We start from the raw sequence: 13419 nt of genomic DNA on the forward strand, positions 1-13419 counted from the left end.
GATCTCTGGGGATCCAAACTCAGTTGAAGAAATTATATTTCTAATATCACTTCAGTTAGTAAACTTTCCAGGAAAGGATTAGAGTCTGATCTTGAATCCAAATGTTATGTCCTTCTTTAATTTGGTTGAATGACTTTTCCCCTCAACTAATACCACAACCAAGAATACTATGAAAGGAGATGAATATTTAAGAAACCTTAGAGCCCTGACCCCAGGTTGGCTGTAAGATAATTCTGGTACCTACAGATGTAAAGTTCAAGCCTTTGTTCCTGCAGCAGGTAGCAGGTCAGAAGGCTGTTGCTAGTTTCCTGATTTACTGAGTACACAAATTAGTTATTAGTTATAGGGCTATGTTTTCAAAGTGTTAATATGAACATATTTATGCCATCCCCAGATGAAATATCTTAATATAACTCAATACAATTGAGGTAACCAACTCACATTAGGGTATTATTATCCATTTGGTTCATAACATCAAAGTGCTGCCCCGAGTTCCAGTCAACACATAACAGACTGCTATATCCCTTTCTCCAGAAGCAGACAGAGTATCCCAAAGCTCCAATATCCCAGAGCCTAGCCAAAGACAAATTTCTTCTAAATTCCTAACACAGGCCCACAGACAGAAAACCCAGTCATTCCAGACCATTCTTAGTGTGACAGAAAGAAAAAAAAAATCATTTTTAATTCAATGGAGGTAATGTATTGCCGTGGGGATTTTGAGAAACCAAATTCAACCTAAGACATTTATTTTTCAGGACATAAGACACCAGAAAGGAGAAGGATTTTTAGAATGCAGATAGAGCCATAATTGTCAGTGAGAGAGAGATGTGAAATTTATCTTGCCTAAGATCAGGTTTCACATGCTGACGGTTATATTAGCATATACTGGTAGGATTATACTTCTCCACCTACAAATAGTCTAACCACTCCCCCAAATCATAAAAATCAGAGAGAACTAAACTGGACAGAGTATACTCCTTCCTGCTTCCAATCTCAGAGCAGCTGTGTGATTTCCTGAGGATTCCGTTGCTGGAGCTAGGGATAAAAGTTCATTTATACACACAACAACCTGCAAGTCCAGTTTCTATTCTTCTCTCTTTCTGCCTTCCCCTTCCCCCACTTTGAACCAGAGTAACCAAATTGAGGCGTGCTTTAAACAGCTTGAGGACTGATCTGAAAGAGGAAGAAGAATTTGTATACATTGGCTAGCATATGTGCCCTGCCCTCCTCTCCTCTTGAAAATAGCAACAACTCATCTTTTCAAAGAAGTTTGCCTAAAAGAGCAGGCACACTGTGAATGGTGTTTACTTTCAGGACCTCCAGGGTATTCAAATTTACTGTACAGCTGACCAACGATGATTAGCTTTCCAAGGGATGGATAGATTGGATTAACTGAAGACCTGGAGCTTGCTTCTGAGAGTGAATGCAAAAGACCCTAAATTGTCAACCTTGAAGTTAACAGGTAAGCAGATTCAATGTTTTTTTCAGTGCTAGAACCAGGCTTTCTGCTGATGGTAGATTTTAGCAAATTCCCAGGAGTTTGAGGATAAATAATTTGCCTTGCTTGCTTTAAATTGGGCTGCTAGTATGATTCTTTCTGCTTTATTTATTGGATAGAGATTCAATAATCTAATCAGTCAGTCAACAAGTATTGCTCAGTGCTTCTGTTAGGGGTTCAATGTGACAAAATACAGAAGGGACACTCCCCAAGCCTCCAGCACCTTTGCAATCAAGTAAGAAAAGTAAGGGATATTTTTTTATTCTTTATTAAGGGCTCAGTGGAGTTTCTCTAAACTGTAGTAGCAGTTTCCTTTAACATACAAATAAAATATACAGTGACTGCTGAAGGTAAACCCACTAGTGAAGACTGATTTGGTATCTTCACAAGGTAGTTTCATATTAATTATCCTACTTGAATCTATCAATATTCTGCAATTTAAACAAGTAAGTGTTGTTATTTCTGTTTTGCAAAAAAATAAATTCAAAGGGGTTAAGAAATTTTCTGGAAACTTGCCACACAACTAGAATTGGCAAGTTCTGACTAGAAACTGCAAGTAGAAAGCTTTCACAATTATAAAAGAATATAAGGAAATTAGATGATTTAGTAGCTTGGACATATCTGACTTATACCAGGTTTAAACAGGCCTACCACTTCATATATTTTAATCAAAATCTTTGGCCAGGAGAATCCTTCTACTTAAAAGCAAAGAGTTGTTTTCAAAAGTAAACAAATGGGTTGGTGGATTCCATCTATAGCTAAAAAGCAAAAACAAAAACTAACTTGAATTCAGTGGTTCTGCCTTCCAATCCTCTGATTATTTTGAAATCTAGAAAAAGGATTTTTCAGGCTATTAATAAAAAAAAAAATGTAACTAAACTCAGAGTTGAGATTGCATTGCATTTCAAATATGTTGGTGAAATTTGTTTCCAGATAATTTTAAATTTATAATCTCTACTACAACAAAATCAAGTTTATGGTATCTATTTAAATTATTCAGAAAACTTTCTGTTGCTGTTTTATTATTAATTGTTCAATCAGAACTAAAAGCAGTCTGTGTTTACACTGTAAGTAAACAACCTAAAGTACTGTATTTACTTCAGTCCCCTTAATAAAAGCTGTCCTCCAGGCCCCCATGATATTTAAATGACTATACTAGCGAGTCCCTTCCTGCAAATGAAATAAATCAGCCCATGAACCCAAATAGAATAGTAAAGTGAAGTGAAGTGAAAATAGTGTCCAACTCTTTGCGACCCCGTGGACTATACGGTCCATGGAGTTCTCTAGGCCAGAATACTGGAGTGGGTAGACTTTTCCTTCTCCAGGAGATCTTTCCAACCCAAGGATCAAACCCAGGTTTCCCACATTGGTAAAGAAACCCAGGCAGATTCTTTACCAGCTGAGCCACAAGGGAAGCAATAGAATGGTAGGCTAAAGAAAGTTTGCAGGTTGAGTCCAGTGCGAATTCATCATTTAGGCGAATTTGCCATACATCAACATGAACCAGCCACAGGTATACATATGTCCCCCCTTCATCCTGAAACCCCCTCCCACCCTCCTCCCCACCCTATCCCTCCGGGTTGTCCCAGAGCACCAGCTTTGGGTGCCTTGCTTCATGCATCAGTCATTTGCACTGGTCATCTATTTTACATGTGGCAATTTACATGTTTCAGAGGTATTCTCTCAAACCATCCCATCCTCGCCTTGTGCCACTGAGTCCAAAAGTCTCTTCTTTTTACATCTGTGTCCCCTTTGCTGCCCTGCATGTAGGATCGTTGGTGCTGTCTTTTTAAATTCCATGTATCTCCCCACCAACATGGTAATTTCCCGAAAGGCAGGAACTACATCTAACTTTACTTTGTGGTACATGTTATATTGAGCTTAGCTGAAGATTGTTTAACTGAATTACAAGAGATTTGAGCTATTTTAATAAGAACATAAAAGTAACAAAATAGATCAGACTAGCGGTCCATGCAGAGCTATCTGTGTTACTTGGGAAATTATGATAGATACTCTTCATGGCATCAAATCCACAAGGTTTGATATCTATCTTAAGGATCAGTGCTGTTCCTTTAATATCTTGTTATTAATAAGCAGTACTGCAAAGGAAAATTTATAATTTTCAGCACCATGGGTGAATTTTGCTTTTATCTCAGATAAAAAGTTCCTGAAAAATCAAAAGCTTGACTAAAGATGGGAGAGAAAAGATAGTAGAAAATGAAAATGATGATTCTGGGCTAGGAAGACACCTAAATGCTGAATTCACACTGGACTCAACCTGCAAACTTTCTTTAACCTATCGTTCTATTAAATAGCTCTGTATGGACCACTATTCTGATCTATTTTGTTACTTTTATGTTCTTATTAAAATAGCTCAAATCTCTTGTAATTCAGTTAAACAATCTTCAATTAAGCTCAATACAATATGTACCACAAAGTAAAGTTAGATGTAGTTCCTGCCTTTCAGGAAATTACCATGTTGGTGGGAAGATATATGGAATTTAAAAAGATGGCACCAATGATCCTACATGCAGGGCAGCAAAGGGGACACAAATGTAAAGAAGAGATTTTTGGACTCAGTGGCACAAGGCGAGGGTGGGATGGTTTGAGAGAATAGCACTGAAACATGCCCATTGCCACATGTAAAATAGATGACCAGTGCAAATTTGATGCATGAAGTAAGGCACCCAAAGCTGGTGCTCTGGGACAACCCGGAGGGATAGGGTGGGGAGGAAGGTGGGAGGGGGGTTCAGGATGGGGGGGACACATGTATACCTGTGACTGATTCATGTTGATGTATGGCAAAAGCCATCACAATATTATAAAGTAGTTATCCTCCAATTAAAATAAATTAATTAATCTTTCTTAAAAGAATGACAGAACATAAAAATATGAGATGGTAAACCAGTGTTTTTTTAATGGCAAAGGCATTTAGGAAGAAAAAAAAAACAGTGGGCTGGGATGACTGGAGAAGGTGTCACAGAGAAGATAAAATGAGATAGGTCTAGAAGAATATCTAGAATATGGAACCATGATGAACAAACTTTCTCTGCACATAGTAAGTGGTAAATATGCATTGTTTAAATTCAATTCTAGTCACAGAAATGATGTGAGAAACATATTGTGTCATGACTGAGTTTGACACCTACAAGGTACACTGAGGACCCTGATCTGGGATTGTGTTGAGGTAACACAAAATAAATCTGGATAGAAATTTAAGGCCAAATTATTAGCCATTGAATTCCAAGCACTTTTTAAGGGGTAATCATAGTAGCAAACTTTGAATAAGTGAAGACCTGATAGAAAAAAATATTTTTAGTAGACAAATCTAGCAGATTTTCATATACCTGAGTACATTTATAGAAAACTGGAGATGGAGAGACCACTTAAAAAGAGTAGCAGTTCCCACCAGGAGTGTAAGAGGGTTCCCTTTTCTCCACACCCTCTCCAGCATTTATTGTTTGTAGACTTTTGGATGCCAGCCATTCTGACTGGTGTGAGATGGTACCTCATTGTGGTTTTGATTTCCTCTTCTCTGATAATGAATGATGTTGAGCATCTTTTCGTGTGTTTGTTACCTATCTGTATGTCTCCTTTGGAGAAATGTCTGTTTAGTTCTTTGGCCCACTTTTGGATTGGATTGTTTATTTTCCTGGTATTGAGCTGCATATACTGCTTGTATATTTCAGAGATTAATTGTCAGTTGCTTCATTTGCTATTATTTTCTCACATTCCTCAGACTGCCTTTTCAACTTGCTTATAGTTTCCTTCATGGAGACTCCTTTAAAAAAAAAAAACTGGAAGTAGAACTGCCATACGACTCAGAAATCCCACTGCTGGGCATATGCAGCGAGGAAACCAGAACTGAAAGAGACACATGTACCCCAATGTTCATAGCAGCACTGTTTACAATAGCTAGGACATGGAAGCAACCTAGATGTTCATCAGTAGATGAATGGAAAAGGAAGTTGTGATACATATACACAATGCAATATTACTCAACTATAAAAACTGCATTTGAGTCAGTTCTAAAGAGGTGGATGAAACTGGAGCCTATTATACAGAGTGAAGTAAGTCAGAAACAGAAACACCAATGCAGTATATTAATGTATATATATGGAATTTAGAAAGACAGTAACAATGACCTTATATGCAAGACAAAAAAAGAGACACAGATGTAAAAAAGGCTTTTTGGATTCTGTGGGAGAAGGTGAGGGTTGGATGATTTGAGAGAATAGCATTGAAACATGTATATTACCGTAAGTAAAGCAGATGACCAGTGCAAGTTTGAATCATGAAGCAGGACACTCAAAGCTGTGCTCTGGGACAGCCCAGAAGGGTGGGATGGGGAAGGAAGTGGGAGGGGGGTTCAGGATGGTGGGACACATGTACACCTATGGCTGATTCATGTCGATGTATGGCAAAAACCACCACAATGTTGTAAAGTAATTAGCCTCCAATTAAAATTAATTAATTCTTTTAAAAAGAGAGAAAAGAATAGCAGTTAATGAGGCTCTTCCACTGCTATTTGGTGGTAGTGGAAATGGAATGAAGAGTAACTCAAGAGTAATCGGTGAAAGTTGGTGAGTGACTAGATATAGGCAGCATAGGAAAGAAATGTCAGAGCTGTCTCTGAAATTTTGAAACTATGGGATCTGGGCACCGATGTTACTACTATTTATATAAATACGTAATTTGAGGGTAAAGTGTTTTGACCAACTGGGTTTGAGGAGATGGCAAAAACTCAAAGCAATGTCCAATGAATAGTTGGAAATAATGACCCTGAACATGAATGATGGGTAAGAGGTGGAGGCCAAAATTAAATCTGGGGAGTGTAACAGCCAAAATCATAAGAATTACTCAGCTTAGAAAAATCAAATACAAGACATGACCAAAGACTGAAATTCATGCAATACTTACACTTTCAGTGAAGAGGAAGAAGACAGTCCTGAAAAATAAGAGCCACGGAAATATAATTCCTCTCAAAGGGCTTCCTTTGTGGCTCAACCGTCAAGTACCTGCCTACAATGTGGGAGACCTGGGTTCGATACCTGGCTTGGGAAGATCCCCTGGAGAAGGGAAAGGTTACCCACTCCAGTATTCTGGCCTAGAGAATCCCATGGACTGTATAGTTCGTGGGGCTGCAAAGAGTCAGACACAACTGAGAGACTTTCACTTCACTTCACTTCAAAGGATTTTTAAAAAGTCTTGAGGAAAGGTATCAGATTATTTATTCTTTTAAATGTACCCTGACCACCAGTAACTTGCACATACCTCATATACACTGTGAGTACTTAATACAAAGTTATTCTAACATAGGCTAGCATGATTTTTTTCTTCAAACTGTATTCCAGTTTGAACGGTGTCATAAATGGTGCAATCTAACAGTGGCTGCTCTAAACTACCTTGCTGAATGAATTTCAATGGGAATGAAATTGAGCCAGGATAACTGAGAGTTCATCCTAGCCTTGGCTTCTAATCAGTTGTCTGTTCTCTAGCAAGTTCCTGAACATCAGTATTTCTTGATATCTTCATATATTGTATGTAGTAATGAACAAATGGAGATATTTTTCAGATCCTTTAAAATGGTAAATATGAAAGCAACTTGAAAATACAACCACTTTCCAGAAGAGTTTTAAGTCTATTCCAGGAGAATAAAATATGTAACAAAATTAAATGTATGTAGAGGCAGCAGGGCCAGTTACTTTCTGCTCCCAACATTACATTGTAGACAAGGGCCTCATTCTAAGCATCAGCAATCTCAGCCAACTCTAAGGACCTTTCAATAGGATCCAATCCTTTCATTACCACTAACTCTACAATACTTGTACAAGTCTCAATGTGAATTCTGGAAAGATTAAAAGATTTAAACTTTTTATTATGTGTTGGGGTATAGCTGATTAACAATGCTGTGATAGTTTCAGGTGAACACCGAAGGGAATCAGCCATACATATACATGTATCCATTCTCCCCCAAACTCCCCTCCCATCCAGGTTGCCACATAAGATTCTGCAAAGTTCCATGTGCTATACACAGTACGTCCCTGTTGGTTATCCATTTTAAATATAGCAGTGTGTACATGCCCATCCCAAACTCCCTAATTATCCCTTCCCTCCATCTTTTACCCCAGCAAACATAAGCTGGTACTTGAAGTTTGTGAGTCTGTTTCTGTTTTGTAAATAAGTTCATGTGTATCATATATTTTTAGATTCCACATATAAGGGATATCATATAATATTTCTCCTCTCTCTGACTTACTTCACTCAGTATAACTCTCTCTAGGTCCATTTGTGTTGCTGCAAATTGCATTATTTCATTATTTTCAATGGCTGAGTAATATTCCATTATATATATGAACCACATCTTCTTTATCTAGTCCTCTGTCAATGGAATTTTAGGTTGTTTCCATGTCTTGGTTAGAGCTGCAATGAACATTGAAATGCATGTATCCTTTTAGACCATGTTTTTCTCTGGATATATGCCCATGAGTGAGATTGCAGGGTCATATGGTAGATCTCATATGAGACAAGATGGCAGTGTAGAAGGGTGTGCGTTCATCTTTTCCTGCGAGAACTCCAATATTTCAATTTGCTGCTGAACAATCATCAAAAGGAGAATGTTGGATCCCACCAAAAAAAGACCCCACATCCAAGGGCAAAGGAGAAGCCCCAGCAAGATGGTAGGAGGAACGAAATAATGTTTAGAATCAAATTGCATACCCGCCAGAGACACTCGGAAGGTCAAACAAAACCTTGTGCACACCAGGACCCAGAGGACCCACAGAGACCAAACCAGACCTGCCTTTGAGTGTTTGAGTGTTTCATGTGGGGGCATGGGTCAACAGTGGCCTGCCATGGGGACAGGGGCTCTGGTTGCAGCAGACCCAGAACATGCTGCGTGTAGCATAAGCCTTCTTAGAGGAGGTCATGATTAGCCCCACCATAGAGCCACCGAGCAGACAATCCACAAACTGCAGAATAATTATACCAAAGAAATTGTCACACCACACTGTTAAGAAAGTTCTAGGACCCACAACAGATTTCCCAACCTGGGGATCCAGCAAAAGGACTGAGAACCCCCAGGGTATTTGACATTGCAGGCCAGTGGGATTTGATTAGAGAACTTCCACAGAAATGGGGAAACAGACAATTCAAAGGCACAAACAAAACCTTGTGTGCACCAGGACCTAGGAGAAAGGAGCAGTGTCCCCACAAGAGACTGAGCCAGACTTGCCTGTGAGTGTCCAAGACTCTCCAGAATCAGGGAGTCTGAATACAGGGGCACTGAGTCAGGGGCACTGAATACAACAGTGTGGGCATAAGTCCTTTTAAAGGAGGTCTCCATTACTGCCACTACCCATACCATAGTTTGGCCTCAGGCCAAACAACAGTGAGGGAACACAGCCCTGACCATCAATAGAAAATTGAATTAAAGATTTACTGAACATGGCCCTGCCCATCAGAACAAGACCCAAATTCCCCCACAGTCATTCTCTTCCATCAGGAAACTTCCATAAGCATCTATCCTTATCCATCAGAGGGCAGACAGAATGAAAACAGAAAACTAAACAAACTGATCACATGGATCACAGCCTTGTATAACTCAATAAAACTATGAGCCATGCCAGGGCCACCCAAGACAGATGGGTAATGGTGGAAAATTTGGACAAAATGGGATCCACTGGAGAAGGGGATGGCAAACCACTTCAGTATTGTTGCCTTGACAACCCCATAAATAGTATGAAACGGCAAAAAGATGACACTGAAAGATGAACTCCCCAGGTCGGTAGATGCTCAATATGCTACTGGAGAAGAGTGGAGAAATAACTCCAGAAAGAATGAAAAGACAGAGCCAAAGTGAAGACAATGCCCAGTTGTGGATATGACTGGTGACAGAAGTAAAGTCCAATACTGTAAAGAACAATATTGCATAGGAACCTGGAATGGTAGGTCCATAAACCGAGGTAAATTGGAAGTGGCCAAACAGGAGACAGCAAGAGTGAACATTGACATTTTAGGAACCTGTGAACTAAAATGGACCAGAATGGGCGAATTTAATTCAGATGACCTTAATATCTACTACTGTGGGCAAGAACCCTTTAGAAGAGATGGAGTAGCCATCATAGTCAACATAAGAGTCTGAAATGCAGTACTTAGGTGCAATCTCAAAAATGACAGAATGATCTCTGTTCATTTGCAAGGCAAATCATTCAATACCACAGTAATCCAAGTCTATGCCCCCACCACTAATGCCAAAGAAGTTGAAGTTGAACAGTTGTGTGATGACCTACAAGATCTTGTAGAACTAATTTTAAAAAAGATATCATTTTCATCATAGGGGACTGGAATGCAAAAGTAGGAAGTCAAGAGATACCTGGAGTAACATGCAAGATTGACTTTGTAGTACAAAATGAAGCAGGGCAAAAGCTAACAGAGTTTTGCCAAAAGAACACAATGGTCATAGCAAACACACGCTTCCAACAACACAAGACAATTCTACACATGGACATGACCAGATGGTCAATACCAAAATCAGACTGATGATATTCTTTACAGTCAAAGATGGAGAAGCCATAAACAGTCAAAGAAAATAAGACTTGGAGCTTACTGTGGTTCAGATCATGAAACCTTATTGCAAAATTCAGACTTAAATTAAAGAAAGTAGAGAAAACCACTAGACCATTCAGGTACAGCCTAAATCAAATCCCTTACGATTATACAATGGAAGAGACAAATCACATTTAAGGGATTAGATCTGATAGACAGAGTGCTTGAAGAACTATGGATGGAGGTTTGTGACATTGTACAGGAAGTGGTGACCAATACCATTCCCAAGAAAAAGAAGTGCAAACAGGCAAAATGGTTGTCTGAGGAGTCCTTACAAATAGCTGAGAAGAGAAGCAAAAGACAAAGGAGAAAAGGAAAGATATACCCCACTGAATGCAGAGTTCCAAAGAACAGCAAGGAGAGGCAAGAAAGCTTTCCTAAGTGATTAATGCAAAGATATAAAGGAGAACAATAAAATGGGAAAGACTAGAGACCTCTTCAAGAAAATTAGAGATAACAAGAGAACATTTCATGCAAATATGGGCAAAATAAAGGACAGAAACAGGATGAACCTAACAGAAGAGGAAGATATTAAGAAGAGGTGGCAAGAATACACAGAAGAACTATACATAACAGATCTTCATGACCCAGATAACCACAATGGTGTGGTTAGACTAGAGCCAGATCCTGGAATGCGAAGTCAAGTGAGCCTTAGGAAGCATCACTACAAACAAAGCTAGTGGAGGTGATGGAATTCCAGTTGAGCTATTTTCAAATCCTAAAAGATGATGCTGTAAAAGTGTTGCACTCAATATGCCTGCAAGTTTGGAAAACTCAGCAGTGGCCACAGGACAGGAAAAGGTCGGTTTTCATTCCAATCATACAGATAGGCAATGCCAAATGTTCAAACTACTGCACAGTTGCACTCATCTCACACGCTAGCAAAGTAATCCTCAAAATTCTCCAAGTGAGCCTTCAACAGTACGTGAACCAAGAACTTCCAGATGTTCAGGCTGGATTTAGAAAAGCCAGAGGAACCAGAGATCAAATTGCCAACATCCACTAGATCATCAAAAAAGCAAGATAGCTTCAGAAAAACATCTAATTCTGCTTTATTGACTACATCAAACCCTTTGACTGTGTGGATCACAACAAACTGTAGAAAATTCTTAAAGAGACAAGAATATCAGATCACCTTACCTGCTTCCTGAGAAATATGTAGGCAGGTCAAGAAGCAACAGTTAGAACTGGACATGGAACAACAGACTAGTTCCAAATTGGGAAAAGAATACGTCAAGGCTGAATATTCTCATCCTGTTTATTTAACTTATATGCAGAGTACATCATGCGAAATGCTGGGCTGGATGAAGAACAAGCCGGAATGAAGATTGCCAAGAGAAATATCAATAACTTGAAATATGCAGATGATACCACCCTTATGGCAGAGAACGAAGAGGAACTAAAGAGCCTCTTGATGAAAGTGAAAGAGGAGAGTGAAGAAGCTGGCTTAAAACTCAACATTCAAAAAATTAAGATCATGGCATCAGTCCCATCATTTCATGGCAACTAGATGGGGAAGCAATGAAACAGTGACAGATTTATTTTCATGGGCTCCAAAATCACTGCAGATGGTGATTGCAGCCATGAAATTAAAAGACACTTTCTCCTTGGAAGAAAAGCTATGACCAACCTAGACAGCATATTAAAAAGAAGAGACATTACTTTGCTGACAAAGGTCCTTCTAGTCAAAGTATTGGTTTTTCCACTACTCATGTATGGATGTGAGTTTGACCATAAAGTAAGCTGAGCATCAAATAAGTGATGCTTTTGAACTGTGGTGTTGAGGAAGGCTCTTGAGAGTCCCTTGGACTGAAAGGAGATAAAACCAGTCAATCCTGAACTAAATCACTCCTGAATATTAATTGGAAGGACTGATGTTGAAGCTGAAGCTCCAACACTTTGGCCACCTGATGTGAAGAACTGACTCCTTGGAAAAGACCCTGATGCTGGGAAAGATTGAAGGCAGGAGGATGAGATGACAGAGGATAAGATAGTTTGATGGCATCACCGACTCAATGGAGATGAGTTTGAGCAAGCTCCATAAGTTGGTGATGGACAGGGAAGCCTGGCAGGGCTACAGTCCATGGGGTCGCAAAGAGTCGGACAGGACTGAGTGACTGAACTGAACTGAACTGATGGTAGATCTATATTTAGATATTTAAGGATTTTCCGTACTGTTTTCCATAGTGGCTATACCATCTTACATTCCCACCAACAGTGCAGAAGGGTTCCTTTCTCTCCACACCCTCTGCAGCTTTTATTGTTTGTGGATTTTTTTATGATAGCCATCCTGGTTGGTGTGAACCAACGTTCACTCTAGTTCTGATTTGCATTTCTCTAAAAACTAGCAATGCCAAACATCTTTCTTGTGCTTATTGGTCACCTGTATGTATTCTTTGGGGAAATGTCTATTTAGGTCTTCTGCCCAATTTTTGATTGGATTCCTTGTTTTTATGCTTATAGGCATCATGAGCTATTTGTAGATTTTGGAGACTAATCCCTTATCAGCCACATCATTTGCAAATATTTTCTCCCATGTGTGGGGCTGTCTTTTCAATTTATTTATTGTTTCCATATTGTGCTAAAGCTTTGACATTTAAGTAGATATCATCTATTTATTTCTGTTTTTATATCCATTATTCTGGGAGGTGGATTGAAAAAGATACTGCTACAGTTTATGTCAGAGAGTGTTCTGCCTACATTTTCCTCTAAGAATTTTTTAGTGTCTGGTCTCACATTTAGGTCTTTAATTCATTTTGAGCTTATTTTTGTGTACTGAGTTAAGTAACTATTCAAATTCATTATAGATATATATATATAGATATATATATATATATATATATATGGCTGTCCATATATATATATGGTTTTCCCAGAACTATTTGTTAAAGAGACTATCTTTCCAAAATATTGTAGTCTTGCCTTCTCTGTCATATATTAATTGGCCATAAGTGTGTTGGCTTATTTATGGGTTTTCTCTCCTTATTCATTGATCTATATTTCTTTTCTTTTGCTTTTTTTTTTTTTTTTTTGCACCAGTACCATACTTTTCTGATGCAGAAGTAATTGTGATTTTATTATTTTATTTTATTTTTTCATTTATTTATATTAGTTGGAGGCTAATTACTTTATAATATTGTAGTGGTTTTGCCATACATTGATATGAAGCAGTCATGGATTTACATGTGTCCCCCACCCTGAACCCCTTCCCACCTCCCTCCCCATCCCATCCCTCTGGGTCATCCTAGTGCACCAACCACGAGCACTTGTCTCATGCATCAAACCTGGACTGGTGATCTGTTTCACAATTGATA

At 38.8% G+C, this 13419-nt stretch overlaps 1 protein-coding gene across 1 annotated transcript in view; it reads left to right on the plus strand.

Moving 5' to 3' along the window:
- Window positions 1-997: 997 nt before the first annotated feature.
- The window catches only part of CYSLTR1 (cysteinyl leukotriene receptor 1), a 68996-nt gene continuing 56574 nt past the window's right edge, over window positions 998-13419 (plus strand). Inside the window, exon 1 of the mRNA XM_061136557.1 lies at window positions 998-1462. The gene's annotated coding sequence lies outside the window, so the exon portion shown is untranslated. The remainder of the gene's footprint in view (window positions 1463-13419) is intronic.

This window comes from Dama dama, chromosome X, assembly GCF_033118175.1.
Source record: "Dama dama isolate Ldn47 chromosome X, ASM3311817v1, whole genome shotgun sequence".
In the NCBI taxonomy this organism is placed as follows: domain Eukaryota; kingdom Metazoa; phylum Chordata; class Mammalia; order Artiodactyla; family Cervidae; genus Dama; species Dama dama.